General features: G+C 37.8%; 1 protein-coding gene across 5 annotated transcripts in view; it reads left to right on the top strand.

Moving 5' to 3' along the window:
* HS3ST5 (heparan sulfate-glucosamine 3-sulfotransferase 5) overlaps positions 1 to 20,273 on the top strand; it is a 225,143-nt gene that overhangs the window by 68,330 nt on the left and 136,540 nt on the right. For 4 of the 5 annotated variants that reach the window (XM_084889300.1, XM_084889302.1, XM_084889304.1 and 1 more), the window contains exon 2: positions 17,901 to 18,092. The gene's annotated coding sequence lies outside the window, so the exon portion shown is untranslated. Of the gene's footprint in view, positions 1 to 9,096; positions 9,234 to 17,900; positions 18,093 to 20,273 lie in introns of all 5 variants that reach the window. The other variant, XM_084889301.1, reaches the window with a different exon arrangement.

Here is a 20,273-nt window from a genome sequence, read left to right as displayed (position 1 = left end):
CTCTAAAGCAATTAGTGAGAACCCTGCATTGACTGCCATGAATCCAGCCTTCCTGGTCCCCCAGAGTACAGCTTGTCTTCCGTGGGTCACCATAATTTCACACTCAGGCAATCAGTTACGGGAGGAGCAGGGCCACCTTAACCCATGATTAATGAGAAATTCTCGGTGGGCGAAATTTGTGCAGAATCGAATCAGTGCATTAACTCTCAAGCCTCTGCAGGTTGACTAAGAAGCAACACAAGCAATAATCTGCACACAGGCATAGCAGGACGCGTAGTGTCAGAGCAGGAATGCATTTTGGAGAACAATATAAGCAGCTCTCTTGTTTTACAAATAAGGGAAGATCAAGCATTGTTAATGGAATTATCCATCGGAAATTAGAACCCATGACTCCTAACTCCTAGCTCGTTCAGGCAACAAGTATTTGTCGAACTACTCAAATGTGTTAGGTCCTCTTCAGTTACATGCTTTTCTGCTATAACAAAAAAAAAAAAAAAGGAAAACAATGAAAATCTGATTTAAAGAGAAAAGGACACTGATAGTCACTAACTGAAATCTGGCTCGCTTCAGGCTACACTTGGCCAGTACTCAAATGAGTTCACTGCGCTGCCTCTGTCTCAGCTCTCTGTGCCACTTCAGGGTTGGCTATTCCTCCGTTATTGTCACAATATACCAATTCAGCAGCTCCTGGGGTTATGTGCTTTCAGGTGCAAATCTAGCAACAACAACAACAAAAAAAAATAGTCTGCTTAGCTCTGAAGATAAAAACAGCAAAACTCAAACAAAGACACTTGGAATGGATTCTTGCAGCTGATTGCTAAATTGAGTCATGTGTGGGCTATAGATGATGAGATGTGCTGACTATGTTAAGCTAATCAGGGGCCACTTCCAGAGTCAAGAATGGTGTCAAATTTATCCAAAATACACGCTGAGAATGTTAAGGTACTGTTAGGATGGGGGAATGGGGAGAATAAATTCTGGGAAGCAATACAAAAGTTAAGCAACCTTCGCTTCAGGTCTCCACAGCTGAGCTCTTCGATGACCTAATTGTTTTTACACTTTGCTACGTCGAGTCCTAGGAGTTCCTTAGGTGTATCTCAGAGTTTGAGGGTGTCCACTACACTAGAATGCTCAGCCGCTTACTTCTGACTTCAAACAGAGCTAGTTCTCTCTTGCCTGTTTTACATATTGGGGTTCTGCATGAGGTTTCACTTAGAGAAAGTGCTTCATTCTGGCATGCAATTATAAAACCACCATCCCATGATCATGTTATTGCAGTGGTAGATGTTAGTATGTACTACCCCAGTCCTCTCCTGTTTGGACATGTCTGAAATATATTGTTATGAGTTTTTTTCCCTCCATAGCTTGAAGCAAACAGCCTGCACCTGCAGAAGATAAGATACAATCCCCAACTGACTCGGGCGCTCCCCTCTGCCTGACCGGGTTGTACAGTCACCAGACATCCTGCTATCTTCCAAGGATGTCCTGTTGTTCAGGCAGCTCCCCCAGCGGGCTGGTGCTACCCTGACCCAGTCCCTGTATAAGAGAACACAAACACTCCCTCAGTGCTGACACTGACACACTGGTCTCAGCCCACTGTGAGAGAATGTAATAAAAATTCTTAATCTCTCACAGCGTCTCTTGGCCTGGCTCCGTTGGTGTGGACCTAACAGTAGAGTTATCTGTATTTTATGCTTTTCTTTGATTCAAGTACTTATCCCTTTTGCCAGAGTGCCTCTTCCAGGGCTAATTGAATGGAATCAGAATATCCTGAAGGCATTTCTTGGAACTTAGGTCTTAGTGCTGAAAATCCATTTCATAGGCTTTCTCATGCTTCTGATATTTTGCTGATAGTAGTCATTTCATAGACATTCTTCCCATTCCCTGTTCCATTTACAAACGCTAAACACTATGAGAAAGGTTCCTCCTCTCTAAAACTTCTAAATACTCCTCAAATTTCAGGCCACAAGTATAAAAGTGAAATTCTTAACAGATGAGTGAACCTGCTGCTGAGTTCACTAGGCAGGTGGACTATGACTGTCTTCCAATGACCCACCTGCTTACCTGGAAGGAAGTCAGACCTTACAGTGTGATGATTAACATAAAATAACAAAAGGCCAAACAAACTTTAACCCAAAAGAAGAAAAAATGTCCCTTACTTTATGCCATAGTTGGCAGTATATTTGTTATGGTCATGTACTTGGTGAATTCTCTTTCTCTGCTAAATTTTTATCTCTTTCATATTCTAGTTAATAAAATGTTAAATTTGAAAATATGTCACATTCCCTGTTGACTCTGAAAGGGTTCAAATATTAGTGCATTTATTCATATTCAGTTACTTCTGTCCCATTTCATCAGCATGATGTATTTGGCCCATAATTTTTGTTAATTCTGGAAAAATAAATTTTCTGAGAAGCATTTAGGAGATTCAAAATATTTCCTAAAATTCAGTCTTAAACAGTGAGTAATATTCATATCATAAATTTTTGGGAATAAGCAGTATTATTTCCTCACTTAAAATTAGATAAGAATCTTGAAATAGGTAAGAATATACAATTATTTTAGATTCATATTGATTTATTTTTACATTATTTATCTTTGTTTTTGATTTGGTGAAATATATTTCTTCAAGTTCTTTGAAAATATATGTCATGGGGAATTTTTGTGCCTGGAATTTGGGGAAGTGTTTGGAAACAATAGCTATAAGGAACTGAGGGAAGCAGGGTTGGACAGATGGAGAGGTTCATCTACGAGCTGTTACAACAGAGATTACAGATTATCATGGAAGCTCTTACCTAGCTGGGTCTTCAGAGTTGTCCTAATTTGAGTCATGGGTCCTGGGCTTTGCATGTCACATGGACCAGTCCTTGGATGCAGACTATGCTTAGGGAGGGGGCATGCCTCGGGTAAGGTAGTTCCCTTCAGGCAAGAGCAGCCAACACTCTTAGGGTGCTTCAATCTAAAGGGGGGCATCCACTACAGTACAATGCCCTCGCCCTCACCCTTGTCATCAGAAAGGCTCTTCGAGGGGCAGAACAACAGGTATTTATCTGAGCAGTGCCAAGGATTCCTGTTCTGTTTCATTCCTTGTCTGCCACTCAAACAAATTATGTCTTGAACTTTAAATGCATGGGTAAGTAAACTGAAATACTTTTGTTGATACAATGAAAGTACAAGTAATAGATAGTTGATGAATAAGAAAAATATGTCAGAGGTTCCCCTGGGCCTAAAGGGGTAATTATTTGATTACAAAATAAGTGCTAAAAGAAAATTAATTTTAAAGGCAGTGAATTTCTAGAAGTTGCCTTTGTCTGGTATGTAATGCATTTCTTAAGTAGGGGAGCAAAAAGAGGGACTCACAAGGAAATTATTTCACGTATTTCCTAGATTAAATGAGCTAGACTCTGGAAAGATAGGTAGCACTCTTGTTTTCAGCAGGGACCAGTAAAAGTATTGCAATTTTCCTCACACAGCATATATACAAAAAAAATTAAAAAACAAATCAGGGTAGACACAAGATGGAATAAACAATACCTTCAGTCTAAAGTTTCTGCTTGGGATTGAAATAGCTGATAAAATGCTTCAGGCAGCCTTTTCTTTGCACTACACTGTGTTAACTGAAACCATGGGAAGTAAGGACTGTCATATTCACTTTTACTTCAGCTATTGCAACTTTATATTTCTACAGATTTGCCTCTTTGAAAATTATTAAATTGTCTATATCACTAGACATCCGTTTATTTTTTTGTCATGTATTTATTTAGGGTTTTTTAAATTATTTTTTTCATTTTTCAATTACACTTGACATTCAATATTATTTTATACTAGAGTCCCAATGCATAAAATCCACGCAAGGGCCTTGGCCCTGGCCTGCGCCCGTCACCACCACAGCTAAGAGCCTCTGCTGCCTCTTCCTTGGCCCCTACCCACCGCAGCTTTGTCTGGAAGAAAGGACATTTGGAAGGACATCCTGTCTAATTAGCACATTATGCTTTTATTATTATACTAGAGGCCAAGTGCATGAAAATTCATGCACTAAATAGGGAGGTCCCTCAGCCGGCCCTGCCCCCGTCACAGTCTGAGAGCCTTCAGGGGCAGGAGGCCACCCAGCAATCAAGGGAAAGTGATGCCCCATCACACCTCTGCCACTGCCACTGCCAGTAGCACAAGCCTCAGCTAGCCCTGGTTACCTGAGCCTCAGGTGGCTCTGGGCAGCTGGGCAGACGCCATCTGAGGCTTGCTTGTACCTTGGGCTGGCCCTGGGCGGCTCGGGGGCTGAGGGGACTGGAGGACGCCTAGGGGTGGGCCCGGCCATGCAGCATGCCTCCTGCCCCGGTGGAGCTGCGGGGCCTGGGCACCACCATCTGTGGTTTTGGGCACCGCCATCTTTGAAAGCATGGCAGTTAATTAGCATATTCCCTCCTTATTGACTGTGGGTGCTGCCATCTTTATGATGGTGTGACAGTCAATTAGCATATTCCCTCTTTACTAGATAGGATATTAATTTCAGGTGTATAGTATAGTGGTTAGACAGTTATAAAATTTACCAAGTGATCCACTGATAATTCTAGTACCCACCTGACATCATATATAGTTATTACATTATTTTTTACTATATTCCCTATACTGTACTTTATATTCCTGTGACTGTTTTGTAATTATTAATGTGTACTTTTCAATTCCTTCACCTTTTTTCATCTAGCATATGGCAACCCTCAGTTTGTTCTCTATATTATGTTTCTGTTTTGTTTGTTCATTTCTTTTTTTCTTTAGATTTAACATAAATGGGGTTAGTATGGAAAAATTGTAAAGAATTCATACAACTCACAGAAGAAAAAAAAACAAAAACAAAAACAAAAAACAAACAGTTTAATTAAAAATGGGCTAAGGACCTGAATAGACACTTCTCCAAAGAAGACATACGGATGGCCATTAGACATATGAAAAGATGCTCAACATCATTAATCATCAGGAAATGCAAATTAAAACCACAGTATCACCCCTCACCTGCCAGAATGGCTATCACTAATAAATCCACAAAGAACAAGTGTTAGTTAGGATGTGAAGAGAAGGAAACCCTCACACACTGTTGGGGAGAATGCAGATTGGTGCACCACTATGGAAAACAATATGGAGTTCCTCAAACAATTAAAAATACAATTACCTTATGACCCAGCAATTCCACTTCTTAGTATTTATCTAAAGAAATCCAAAACACTAATTTGAAAAAAAAAATTTCATTGCAGCATTATCTACAGTAGCCAAGATATGGAAGAGGAGAAGAGAGTGGAGAAGAGGATAGATAGAGAGAGACATGGATTGGTTGCCTCTCACATGCTCCTCTACAGGGCTGGGAACGAATCTGCAACGCAGGTACATGACCTTGACCTGAAACTCTTTTGTCTGAGGGGTGGCACTCTACCACTGAGCTATACCAGTGGCAAATTTTCTATTCTTAAGTTTAGCTCTCATTCTTGGTTTATCTTTATCACTCATTTCTTATAAAGGTACACTAATGAACAAGTAGAAAATAGTCTTATATAATGGTGGCCATTGAGTAAACTCTCTCACTGCCTGAGTGGCTGGTACCACCCATTTAAATAGACACCACTGCAAAATTACAGAGCACTTTCCCTCTGGTTCCTTGTGTTACATTCATGAAAACTGAGCAACTACTGTGCAGCAACAAGACTAAGAACAGTAGAGGGTGGGTTAACCACAGAAGGGTACCTGCAAAGATGAGAAACAATAAGCCAAAGTGAATTACCGATCTCATGATGGAGGCAAAGGAAACAAAATTAAGGAAGAGATATATGAAAATGGCTTTATTTTAGTTAGGAATTTTGATTAAAAAGAAAAGAATATTTAAAAGCATAAATTACACAAACATCTGTTTAATCTATTATTATTTTATTCCCATTACCACAGTGAATGAAACCAGGTCATGGTAGAAGATTAGGTTTACCTTTTAATTCAAAGCTTTTGTGTTGTTTTTTTGTTGTTGTTTTTCTTTTTCATTTTGTTTGGGGTTGTCGTCTGTACGAATAAGACAGCAATTTCTCTTTGAAGGTGCTCCTGCTATGTGAGTAGAGCAGGACACACAACCAAAGTTCTTCTCAGTGACTACAAATTGATAAATAATGCCCAACCTTATGTTCAGAATATGTAAATCCAAACAAACCAGCCAGTATAAAACGTGTTACTGGGTGGGAAGATGCTTTCCCAGGACTCTTAAGTCAACAGGAGGAGGAAAGTTTATTCTTTTATCTCTTAATAGAAGCTCTTCTGTATAAACGCTGCTTAAGCTATCATGAAAGCCACTTTCAATTTCCCTTAGCTTAAGTGACTGGCAGACAGAGTATTTTATTGTCTACTAAAGCTGACATAAGTAGAAGAGCAAATTGTAGTAGGCCTGCTTTGAACATTGTTGTTGGAGCCCTCTTAGTTATACTTTAATGTTTGCCATATGTGCATATAGTGCTCCATGGAACACAAATCTTGGCTATGACTATTCTCACTCTAGATCCTCACAAAATAAACTGTGACTTAAGCAGAGATAAAAATCTGACAAATTGCAAAACTTCTGTGGCTCAGGACACATCTGTAAGTGTTCAATAATTCCCTTAGATAATTATGGTCCCTTTACCACGAATCATGGACATAATTCAATGATGGACAAGCACTCTTCCTACGAAGTAATATCAAGACACTAGAGGCCTGGTACACAAAATTCGTGCAAGGGGCTCAGCCCTCGCAGCCCTGGCTTTGTCCAGAAGGTCGTTCGGCTGTTCGGTCTAATTAGCATATTACCCTTTTATTATTATAGATTTTATTAACAGAGAATAGAATACAGAGCACATACCAGCATACAGACTGCTGGAAGCTGGTGATGGCCAATGAGAATTCTCAGGCTAGGTCACTTGGTAAAATTCCTTCTTCTATTTTCTAAATTCCTGCATACAAGGCCTGAAGGTGCATGCTCCTACATGACAGGGTGGGGCAGAAGTAGGTTTACAGTTGTTTGAATGGAAAATAAAAGAATAATTAATAAATAATACTACAGGAATAAACTGTGTTTTGCGTACTCACAACTGTAAACTTACTTTTGCCCACCCCTGTATATAAGCAGTCGCTTCTAAGGGGTCATGAGGCTTGACTGAAATATCTTGCCTTGTCCTTTCCATAAAAATCTGACTTTTATATCAGTTCAAGGCACACAGTCGATCTGGCTGTAGCATAACTAACCTGGTTTGGACATCGCATACATGCAGCTTTCTTTTCTCAGCGTGTGTGCATAATGATTGACTTGCACGTGTGGCTTTCACCGCTGTTTGTACCAGCTTTGCTTATATTTTGCCTTGGAAACAAGGCCACTCTCGCTGATTGCTCTGTGCCAGGGCAATCTATCAGGTGCCCTTGCTTCCCCGTGGTCCAGGGCTCTCTCTCCATAGCAAACCTTGAAACTGTGCTTCAGTGTCCTTGCAGGACTATCTGTTCTCTCAGCGTGTGGCTATCCCCACACCAGCCCTCCAATCCACATCTGTGCAGTTATCCTGTTATCATCTATTCTCCTCACCTGTGGAGCTCCAGTGTGGCGATCTGTGCTAGCAGGCTGGCTGCATACCAAGACATTGGTGCTGATGATGACTTGCCATGTAATGTTCAGCATTATTCACAAGTACACGAGAATATCCAGGTGGATTTTTTTTTAATCCATGCCCATTTCAAAGCTATGGGCTAGGTCACACCTTACTTCCCATTCTCTCTAAACCCTCATTTTATAAAGTCAGAAGCATGATGCTGTCTTGGTTGTGTTCTAACTTTTATAAAAGCACATTTACTTTCTTAATCTAATTTTACTCTCATAGGCATTCCTTGGAACCTTGGGCAAGATGCTGCCAGCATAGCATCAGCTATCAATTTTGTATTGTAACTTCAAACCATAGATTTCCAGTGCTTTTTCTGTACAGTTCTCCTCAGCTCTTTCATGCTGAACAGTATCTGAAACATACATGTCACCTTGTGATTCACTGGTCCTATTGCTGGTGACAAGGAGAATTCTGTCAGGCCTTCATCAATTCTGTTGCAATAACCCCATGTTTTCACATTTCACAACTGAAAATAATAGGTGATGCTACCTTGATCATGGGTATACCTCTCCTGTCTCCTCCTCAAAGTAATCCAGGCTAGTAATGGAACAGCATATAAGGTGACCTTTCAAATACTTAATGTTAAGAGTCCCCATAAGTGGTCACTTCATTTGTTGAGGTTCTAGTGTTGGGCTGTGCTCCACCTTGGGAAGCTGGAAAGGAACATAGTTTCTTTGACTTTCATAAAAGTAACAAACTGTGAAGAAAACAAAGAGCTGTCTTTGTCAATTAGCAGCTGCTCCCCCACTTAGCCACTGCTTCTGACTGGAGCACAGCGTGGGGGTACAGGTCAGGTTTTACATGGACCGTAGGCCAAACTGAATTTTCGTGAGGGAAATACTGTGCACCAATCTTTCAACTAACATTTATGTCTGAACGATGTGCCAGACATTTTAATATTTACTGCCTTCTTAATCCCGAGAACAACCTATGAATATATATATTATTTTCTCCGTGGTATAAATCAACTTGGGATGGTTTAGTAACTGTCTAATTATGCATCTAATGAGTGATAGGGGAAGTGAATACCACTGTATATCTACGTGTTTTTTCCCACTCTGTGACACCATTCCATATTAAACTTTTTGTGCCAGACTGTCACTGACAGAAGCTGTGACCCACAGAAGCTAGTCTCAGAAAGGTTGTATCATTTTTTAAATGTAATTAATTAATTAACTCAGGTTCTCCACGTGCATTTTTCTAATCATGTAAAAGAGAATTTAAACAACAAAACCTGCAGGACCCTTTGCTAAGATCTTTCCTTTCTATCCATGGTCCCTAACAGCCTCCCTTTCTCTGAGTCCTCTTATTTTAAACAAAAGGCGCCCCCATCCCTGACCTCATGCAGCTTTTCTGTCTTTTATAAAGGGTGTTATTCTTCTAATCTTACCCTTTAACCTTTCTACCCATCATTCAGTTCTCCCTCATTCTCAACATTTTTATTCAGAATCAAAAAGCCCAACCCACCCATAAAACAGTAGGAGGACCCTTCCAGGAGCGTGTTGAAGGCAGAGAAGGGGATGACTCGAGTGGATAAAGCCAAGTGCCATTTTCAGCCAGCATTGGGATAAGACAAAGCTGGAAGTAATTATTCATTAACAGCTTTTCAACCACCAACAAAAAAAAGCATCCATAGGAAGGACCTTTTGTAACAAATCCACCACTTGCTTGAAAAAAGAAGAATCATGCTATGCTACTCAATTCCATTTAAGTCTTGCATCCCTACTGATCTTGCCTCAAAACTCCTCATGATAACTGACGTGTTATACTTCTAGGATGAATTTGTCCAGCTCTGGATAGAATATATTCTCTGGTTCTCCTACTTGTCTCCCTAACTAAGGTTAGAGAGAGTGTCATTTAAGTGTGGCTGTAAGGTCTCAATGTGAATTGTCACATTAAAAAGTGAAAGCTCAGTTCTGAAGATTATACTTCTGTATCAGTTAGGTATTTCAAGAAGAGGCTGGATAACAAACAACTATGCAGTCTCAGCAGCAGGCAGTAATAACCATATATCTATCTCTGTGGATCTTTGGGGTTGGCTGATCTTAGGCTGCGGTGGGCTGGGTGGTTATAATTGTCTCAGCTGTGTGCTCATATGGCTGGGGGCCAGCTGGGAGTTAAGCTTGGCTGCACAAACTTCTGTTCTACATGTCACCCATCCTCTTCCTGTCTGGGTAAATTCTCATGACAACAGCAGAAGTGATGGAGAGCAAACTCAATAGTGCGAGCAATGCTCAAGCCTTAGTCACATCATGCTCTCTAAAATTTCATTGACCAAAACAAGTCAGATGATGAAACCCAAAGAAAGTGAGGAAGAAAAGACATCCCACTTCTTTATCAAGACAAATTACAAAAGCACTTAACAGTGGGCATGGATGCTGGAAGCGGCAAAGCCACGGAGATATTGATAAAGTCTACTACAGCCACTGACCCATTTTTCTTAAATATCATCCTATGAAAAGTTAGATATTGTTCACTCTGGTAATGTCAGCTGTAGATGCACGCACCTTTCATTTATTCATTTGTTATTTCATTCATTCATTTGTTCATTCACTCATTTTTAATGCAATCTAAAGAAACAAATTAATTTAAATAGTGCACTCATTATATATCTTTCTAAGGCATTCACTTTTAACTGACTTTTGGGGGGAAATTGTTGCGTTGATACAATGAATCTTGGATCTTGTCATGCCACTCACTGTGCAGCAATTCCTCTTCTTGTCCTAGGGGTTCTCTATTACACACCCCTTTGCAATCTTTCCAGCCTAGTTTAATTGGCAACATTTCAACATGCCATTTCAAAATCTCATATGGAGAGCTATCACTGAGCTCCAAAGTCTGGCAACAAAATGTTTGCTTTTGCAAAATCAATACAGTAAAGGAATATTACCTGAGATCTTATTACTAGGTGGATAGATTTCCACATTATGACTTTTTCTAATAAGAGCCCAGGGTCTTTCATGATATAATATTCGAATGGCAAGTTGTCTTTCCCAGGGCTTATCTGTTTATGAAAAAGTTAAAAAAAAAAAAAAAAAAAAAAAAAAAAGAAAACACACACACACACAAAACTCTGCATGGTTGTATGGAGAATTCATATTAAAAGTAGGAAAAAGGGAGAATATTGTTTTAGAGCTAGTAGAAGGGATAACAGAAGCAGAGAATGGAGAAAATGGCAGGGAGGGACATTGACAGTATCTATTATTGAGCTGATAAAGATTTTTACTGCCTAAGGGAAAGTTTGGACTTTTCCACACTAAACTGTCCAAACAAGGTTTATCAAAGAGGGTAATTTTTAGAACACAAATATAATTGTATAAATTGAAGATAAAGGGTCCTGGCAGGAATACAGAGATGTTTTCTTTGTAGTCTACAAAAATCTGATGTTTCTTTATATATTTAGGCATAGTTTATAGAACTGAAAGTGATTTATTTGAAACCCTATGAATTATCTTGTGATTTCTTTTCTCTGTTTTAATCCTGTTCTGGTTATTGCAAGCCTTTCTGTGGTGATTCATGGCTTTGATTGTGGAACCCAGGCTTATAAAACCACTTTGGACAAATGCCTCATGCTTTCTTGTTCCTCTGATGACGGAGTAGGGCCCAGTGATGGCCCGTGGAGTAACACTGCCAAGGAACCCAGAGCACCTCTGGCTTTCAACGCCTGTGTAATCAATACTTTCCTCCCGCTGGCGGAGTTTATGTAGTTTGGGGTGATAATAGTACAGAAAACAGTATTCTCAGCACTGAGATGCTGATTTCACATGATGTTACTGAAAACTACAGTTATGCTCCATGTTTTCATGCTAGACACTTTAGGAAATGACTATAATTACATAGAGAAGAGAGTCCAGATTACATGGTGGGATTTTTTACTATTTAAATTACAAACATATATTTGTGCTTCTACTCCAATTTTTCATGAGGATTTAAATCAGAACAGCAATATCAATCTTGAGTTTAGTGACAAAATATCATTTCAATCATTCCAAATAATACTTTTCATCACCAGCAGACATCCATGAGGTATCTCCTCTCCCCACTTCCACATCTGACATTCTTGCTTTTAACATTGAAATATTTTGGGTCATTTCTTTTCATTGAGATATTTTCAGATGGGGATTTAAAATAAATTGAAAAGAGTCAAGCAGTAGTAAACTAGTGGCAAATTAATATTTTATGAATGAAAGAAAGGCAACTATAATAGCATGAACATCGGAGGTCAAAATCCTCCCCTCTCCAAGGTCAGGAAGTGGGCAAGGGGTTTCATCAAAATGAAAGAAGGGGCGGGAGGTGAGGGTGTCACCAGAAACATCATCTTTAGCTCAGGCACGGAGCATGGTCTGTGAAAAGGAACAGGCTCCACTGAACAACTCATAAAGTCACTTGGTAAAGAACTAAAAGTTGCTGATGGAATTAAGAGTAAGGGTGTGTGTGTGTGTGTGTGTGTGTGTGTGTGTGTGTGTGTGTGTGTGTGTATGTAAAAGCTTAAGAAGTGACTTAAAACAGTTTATACTGAAATCAATGAATAAGCTTTGTGGTTGCAAATTATCTTAAGAATCTTTATATGCCCATGGCTTCAAACAAAAAGGCACACCATAAGTATTTAGTGGATAAATAATGAATGAATGTTATCTAATGAAACAAATTTGAATGACTATGGGTTTACCTTTTTATGGATAGTAAGCCCCTTCAAACTAAAAAAAGGACCTAGGAATTAGGCAGACTTTCAGAAACAGCCATTAGCATTCTGTCCCTGCTGCCATATCTCAAAGATCAAAAGTCCTACCAACTGCAGAAACAGAGGCCAGAGCTAAAAAGAGGGAACAAAATAAGGCCACAGTTCTCATCTCCTACCCTGCTTCCCCAAAAATAAGACAGTGTCTTAAGATTAATTTTTTCTCCCAAAATTGTGCTAGGTCTTATTTTCAGGGGATGTCTTATCTTTCCATGTGCTAGGTCTTATTTTCGGAGGATGTCTTATTTTCGGGGAAACACTGTAGTTCCAAACCCTAACTTTAGCCTCTTACCTGTGGCCTGCACAGAGAAGTATCAAAGAAAGGAGATGGAGCTCCAATCTTAACATACTTAGTACTTATGCTGTATATCCCTCCCTCCCAAAGATAACCTATTCCAGTTTCAAGATTAGTGTCAGAGATACCCTGGATCTTCCTTTTTTTTAAAAAAAAAAAAAAAAAACCCAGGTATATTCTAAAGTACAGCCAAGGTTTAAAGACTCCTGATTTGGTTCTACTTCCTTTCACATGGATAGAAAAACTAAAAACCATTTAGGAAGAAATTATTTCTCTCAGGCCACTGTAAAGCCTGGGTTTTGCTATGAGCATGTTTTTTCAGGTCTTTACAGAAACTGATCATTAAAACATGAATTTCTCTATTCTTTTCACTATGGTGATAATTATTACAAATCATACACAATTTACATAAGATAACACCAACTTATAAACATAGACCCACAATTCAACTATCTAATTTGGTAACTAAGTCCTTATTAAAGACTTGTCATAGTTTGAAAAATTGTGTAAATGAATATAGTTCTCTTTATAATTCATAGCATATCCTTGTACTTAATGAGTTTTTTCTTAGTTAAATCTTTATTCCCAACTACTTTAAACTGTATTTTATTGTCTTTTGATTAATAAGAGTTTAAGGTAGGAGCTATCCCTCCAACATTCCATCCACAGTAGAATGTTTGGCTCACCAAGGATGCTTAAGGCATGATGATGATCACTATATACAAAATTTTGCCTGAGTGCTAAAGAGAAAAATGTTTCTAGCTTTTATCTACTATCGTTTTCATTTATTTCTGGCACTGGCAAGGCAGAAGATTTGCATTACATCTGAGCACAGGCATGATGCATTTAGATACGCTTTCCATCTCTTCACAAGATAAAATATGTGCCACATAACAATCGGTACTGCAATTTTATGCTGAATTGAAATATTTTAGACTCTGATGGCTTCAACAGACATATACATACAGAAAAGATAGATGTCAAAGAACAGGAAATGTTTAACTATCTCTGTCTTCCACTCTGTTAACAATGGGCCCATGTTATCAGTGCTGTTTTCTCAGAATGTTTCTCAGGAAATGAGTTACACATACTTTATATGATGACTTTAATAATAGGTCTACCTATGCTAAAATGATAGGAGATGTCTCCTTGATTCAAATAAAATGACAAGTTATAAATATGTTTCAGAAATTCTTCACAACAATCAAACCCTAACTTATTATTGGTGAAAGGCAAGGTCAACTACCCTGAGAAATGTAGGAAATTCATACATTTACACTACTGCATAGCATCGTGTTTACTTTTTCTCAATCTATATGACATAAAAATTTATGAAGCATGATTCCTTCAATTAATGGTATCAAGGGAAAGTTCAAAGAGTCCAAACTAAACAAAAGAAATTAGTACTGGAATGTTATGAAAATTGCTCCAAACTGGGACTAGGTAAAGTGGCATCTAACCCATAGGTCAATACCCAACCACTGAGCCTGCTGGCTAGGTCATACTCTTAACTTTAAAAATCATTTTTTTTAAATAAATACAAAAGTTTGAACTATACTTATAGAACATAAGTCAATTTTATTAAAAGGAGGCAAACACAATCTTGTCAATAGAGTCAAATATTAACAAGCAAAATGAAACAATTTGGCAAGTTAAATATACACCTGAAAATCATGTTTCCCCTTACACAGAAAAGAAGCACGAATAAAGACACACCATAATAATCTGTCCTTCCACCACGCAGTTAATGTTACTTTTTACTTACATTGAGAGGAACAAAGTAAACAGTTCTACGTTAGCTTATTCCTCGGAGTTTAAGTACTGGGAGGGAAAAGAAATAATGACTGTACCCTGGTGGGATTTCTTATTTTGCTTGAAAAGCAGTTGAAGATTAAATCACAAATCACTAGATGCCTAAAATACCTTTTAAAACTCTAATTATAAAAGAGCTTACTCTCTGGTTTTTAATACAACTATTAATGGTCATTCTTGAAATGCAGTTCTTGTAGCGGGGTTCCTTTTTTTCATTTCTTTCCTTCCATTTTTTTTTTTAATCTTTTTAAGTTTTATAAACTTCCTAATGGATTACATACCCTGAGAAAACGAGGACATATTTATAGTGGAACAACAGGTCTATAGAAACCCAAATTCAATGATCTCTTCTATAAATAGGCCTTAGGCAAACTTCAACTACTTTTTAAGTAAAAGGTTAAACCTGCTCAAGACGTTTATTCAGGCACAAACTTTGTACTGTCTACTCTTACATTTCCTGGCCTCTCTTCCTTTTAGATTTTTTCCATCATAATTCTCTCATTCTCCAACTTGGGAAACATCTGGCCATAGTAACCCAGTCCGCAGTGGCTGTGCAATGTATCCCTGTGTCCTCCAGGCTAGCCCAGTCACTCATAGTCCCACGGCTTCATTGCTTTCAGGCCCCCAGCGTATGTTCTTATTTTAGGCTATTCTAAGAAACATTTATTTTATTTTGGGTAATGTCAGTATAGAGCAGTGTTTCCCAACCTTCTCTCATGATGAGAATCACCTGGTGGAGTTGTTAAAACACAGATTCCTGAATCCCAACTAAGAAGTGCTAAGCACTAGCACTTCTGAGCCTGCTGGCACTTCTTAGTTGGGATTCAGGAATCTGTGTTTTAACAACTCCACCAGGTGATTCTCATCATGAGAGAAGGTTGGGAAACACTGGTATAGCACATGTGTCAAACACAAGGCCCGCGGGCCAAATCCAGCCCGCCAGGCCTTGCAATGTGGCCTGCACCACGCTGTCATCACTGCACTCCGCTGTCAGTTTATGACATTGTCAGTTTATGACTGTTCAGTAAACCATTCGGCCCGCGATTTAGGCTGGATTTTAGATTTTGGCCCCTTCTCTGATTGAGTTCGACACCTCTAGTATAGAGCATAGGCTAAAATTACATGCCTACCTTTGACTTTCTGAAGTTCTTCTTGCTTTGTTCAGGTAAATATCCAATAACTAGGAATTAGTTTGTACTTAGGGTAACTATTTTTCAAAATAATCAGTTTCTACTCAAAAAATGTCCACTGTTAATAACTTAAAGTATTGAATTTTTGCTTATATGTTTCAAGGAGAAAAGATTTCTAAAGAAAAATATAAAACATTTGAAAATATGACAGTAAAAAAACAAAACAAACACTGTTTGTCCACATAACTCAAGGCCTATCTGAAAATTCATGTCGTGCAGAACAGCTCCGGTATAACTGAGTGCAAATTCTATAGAATTGTGATCATAAACAAGTTAACTATTTTTAACTTACATTTTGACAGCATAATAATATATTTCCCCTTCTTTATTTAATCTTATAGGTAAGTGATAACTTACTCTATTGTGAGAATGAACTTCTGCCTTCAAAAACAAACCAAAGTAGAAATGTTAGTATCAGTACAATATAGCATCCTGCAATAGGATACAAAGAAATATGGTATTTCTTTGCCTTCAGTGGAATTATAAGTAATTCAGAAAATAAAGTATACAGGAAAACTAAAATTCAAAATGGTTTATGTTCAAAAGTTGTTGCAAAGGAATTATACATTCATTTATCAAATATTTATTGAATGCCTACTATGTGCTAAGCATTCTGCTTAATTCTGGGTATTTAAAAAATGAGGGATGCCTGGTAACCATGGCTCAGTGTTTGAGCATCAACCTATGAACCAGGAGGTCATGGTTTCATTCTGGTTAGGGCGCAGGCTCGATCCCCAGAGTGGGGCTCCATTTCCGTTTCTCTCCGAAATCAATAGAAATATATTTTTAAATGAAGGTATTTAAAAAGAAATAGTTGGAGGGGGGCAAAAGGGTAAGTGAGGGACAGGTGTAATATTCAATAATAAAATACATTTTTAAAAAGAGGGAGAAATGGTCACTTTATTCTAGGGAAATGAACCTGGAAAAGTAGAAGGGAAGAGGGCCAAATCATGACAAAAAGGTAGACTTAGGAACAAAGAGAAATAGAAATGAATGAAATAGGAGATACACAATAAAAATAAATAAATAAATTACAAAGGTTTTTTTGTTGTTGTTATTGTTGCCAGTTACAGAAATACCAACCCGAACAGGCCTACTCATGTAACCCCATTCTGGTTCATACACTATAAGAAGAAAGGAACACTGGGAAAGTGGACAGCTGATTTCTTTTTCTGTATTTGTGAGACATATCAAAAAAGAAGAAAGCTTCCATAGCCGGTTTGGCTCAGTGGATAGAGCGTCGGCCTGTGGATGAAGGGTCCCAGGTTCAATTCCAGTCAAGGGCATGTACCTTGGTTGCAGGCACATTCCCAGGAGGGGGTGTGCAGGAGGCAGCTAATCTATGTTTCTCTCTCATCAATGCTTCTAACTCTCTACCCCTCTCTCTTCCTCTCTGTAAAAAATCAATACAATATATCTTTTAAAAGAAATAGAAGAAAACTGAGAATGTTTTTAGGCAGCCAAGCAGTAGTGTCTTCCATTGTTGTTTCACAGTGTACTCTGTCCTTGCATGTGTGTGACACTTGGTGTTTTGTGTTTGAGTTTGTATATATCTGTATGTGTTGCTTCCTCTACCATTTAAGAGAATATTTCTATGACTGATCACCAATTTTAAAAATAGATATTTTATTCTTTTTTTCCATTAACCACATCTTAACTTCTTCAGCAAAGATGCTAGAATTTTGGTTTCTCTGAGTAAGCAACATATTGACTAGATAGGATATTATTTTCATTCATGTCTAATTACCTCGGCAAGCATTGCCCATGTGAAAGAAAATATAGCAAAAGTAGCAGATGATTCCATGGGGATTTAGTAAAGGTATTATGTTTTATCGTCTTATGAGGTGAGATAGTCTCCTGTAAGAATATATTTCCAAGAGATCTCATCAACCTTGACCTAAGAATTCAGCACCAAAATGTAGGACCTGCATATCAAAAATAAAATGAGTAATTACATCACTTGATGCAATGTTTGGGGGGGGGGGAATCGTCAATTAAAGTTATATGAATTCATCCAGAATCTTCCGCAGGCAGCGGCATCGTGCAATTCTGACTTCACAATGACATGCAATTTTAAATGACAACTGCTAAATCAGGCAGCAGCAAACCCAGGCCAAGTTTAAATTTAGTAACACTGCTCCTTTACTGAAAATAACCTCTACAACAGAGGCTCTGAATCTCAGGTAACCGACTACTTGTTTTTCTATTCTGTTCAGAGATAACCAGGTGCCCAGAGGCCTCAGCATCATCTTCTCTTCTCAATGGCATTTCTGGTGTCCATCTAAGGAGTCTCCTTGTCCAGCCTTGAAATTTTTGGAAATTAAACAGAGGACCCGCTTCATATCCTCTTCTTGAAGATTTCCACCATATATATCCAGAACTTTCTGAATAAGCATAAAGATTTTAAGGTAAGTGATGTCTGGAAGTGACTCGCATTCTCATGCCACGCTTAGTTACATCGAAAGTAATATTTAATGTATGTTAATACAATACACAAAAGTGAAAGTTATGAACTATGAGAAAACAGCTAGCGATGTATAGTTCCACACAAAAGAGGGAAGTAAACTACAAAGTTTAAAAGTTGTTATATGGCCTGTAAATGTACATACAAGCAAGGCACAGTGGTGATCTTGGTATCTGATCATTGGTTTTGAACAAAGTAGTGATGAGACCCTGTTTTGTTCCCCAAATTTAAATGTGCATAAGAGTCACCTGGGGGTGGGAGGAGGCCCTTAACATGCTGATCCCTACCCCCATGTGTACGTTCGGGCATGTTTCACAAAGAGATTCACCAGGTCTGGGAGGTGGCCCGGCAATCTGCATTTTTACAGCTACCCACCCCCACATGATCCTGATGAAAGTGAGAAGCAATGAGTTATATTAAATGGGGTTTTATGTTGTTTCCTTCAGTCACAAGAACAAATAAGAAAGGAGTGCCCTTAGCACAGAGGGGATGAAGGAGTGCTTCCTTTATAACCCTCTCAAGCTGGATTCTTACTTTTAAAGACTCAGTACAATGAGCTCATTCCCAGGTGGCCCCATTTCTCTCTCAGGGTGACAGTCCTGCCACTGGTCTCTTCTTGTGTCTCTACTCTCTGCAATGTTGTGATTTATGCAGATGTTTATGGCTATTGACCAAATCCCAGTAAATAACTACACATTGAAAATAATGAGTTCTTGCCAGGGTTGGCTAAGCATTTCTACATTTTTGAGGGTTTTTTTTCCTCTTCATATTGAAAACTCAGCCAAAGATTTCTAAAGAACAGATCTGCTTAATACATAGTTAGCTACTCTTCCTTTGCAGATAAAAACTTATAAAGCATATGGTGTATTTATAAGTTACAAGAACATTTATTGAATATCACACATTTGTATTTCTGTTTTCTATATCTCATTTAGCACCTTTGTTTCTATTATTTTCAATTTTAAGTTTATAAAATGTTTGCTTTTTAATTCCAGTGAGAAGAAGTGATTAGTAGGGACATATTCAGATCTTAAATTGTGATGACTCCTTATAATACAATATGATATTATTTTTATAGTAAAAAGTAAACTTTATAATTAAACTCCTTTGATTGGATATCTAGCTCATAGACCTTTTCTTCTCTCTCCTTATCAGTCATTGTGTGCCCTTGTTCATACTGTGTAGAATTTTTTGTTCATAAAATATCAAAAAGTAAAAGTAAAGCCTTAATAAAAAAAGAAGTATATCCTTATAGTGCCAGTTAGCTACACATATTAGCTATTCAACAATTTAAAAGAAATTAATATAGTCATATGCATAAAATAAGAAAGCACTTTTTTAAGTAATCAAAATTTGGGATTTACATAATTGGGTCAACTATGATAATAAATTTTCACATGTAATTGTTGTCAGAATTGTTCTTAATAGTAAGATTGCCATATCTAATGATAAACCCTAAAATATGTGCTACAAAATATCATAAAATCTTCAAGTATGTATAATAGTACACAAGTGTGTGATTCAATTAAGTTTCCAAATTAGACTTAAATTAGTACAAATCTGTATTATTTCAATTTCAGGAAAAAAAACATAACTACTGTTCTGTTCTTTTTTTGTTTTTGCTTTTTTTAGTAATCAGTAGATCATCTTCCATGTCATTAATTAAGAAATGAAAACAGAAAATGTAGGTGTATTTCAGGCTGGTCAGCTTTTTCTGGAAATCTGATATTGAGGGGGAAACAGAGTTGAAAGTAAGATACAGCTTTTGAACAGTAGAGCCATCTGGGACCATTGAGTGTAGGGAGAAAGGAGATTTAAATATGTAAGAACCTCTGGGGAGCATCGGTGTTATTATGAAACAGTATAATAATGACATTTGTGAGATAGCCTAAAAGATTAAAATGGGTTGATTATTCTCAATTTAAGAAGATGGGAAGTAATTAAAATTTATGTGCAAAAAGTATAATTATTGACATGGGAAATGCTCATAATATGCTTTAAATGAAAACAAGTTATAAAACCATATTTAAAAAGCTACAGAAGCACAGGAAGAAAAATTGAAGGAATAAACACCAAAACATTATTAATGGTTATGCTCAATTGATGAAACTATGGTTGATTTTTA

This window comes from Pipistrellus hanaki (genome assembly GCF_964339955.1).
Source record: "Pipistrellus hanaki genome assembly, chromosome: 7".
NCBI lineage: Eukaryota > Metazoa > Chordata > Mammalia > Chiroptera > Vespertilionidae > Pipistrellus > Pipistrellus hanaki.
This window is presented reverse-complemented; position numbering and strand designations above follow the sequence as displayed.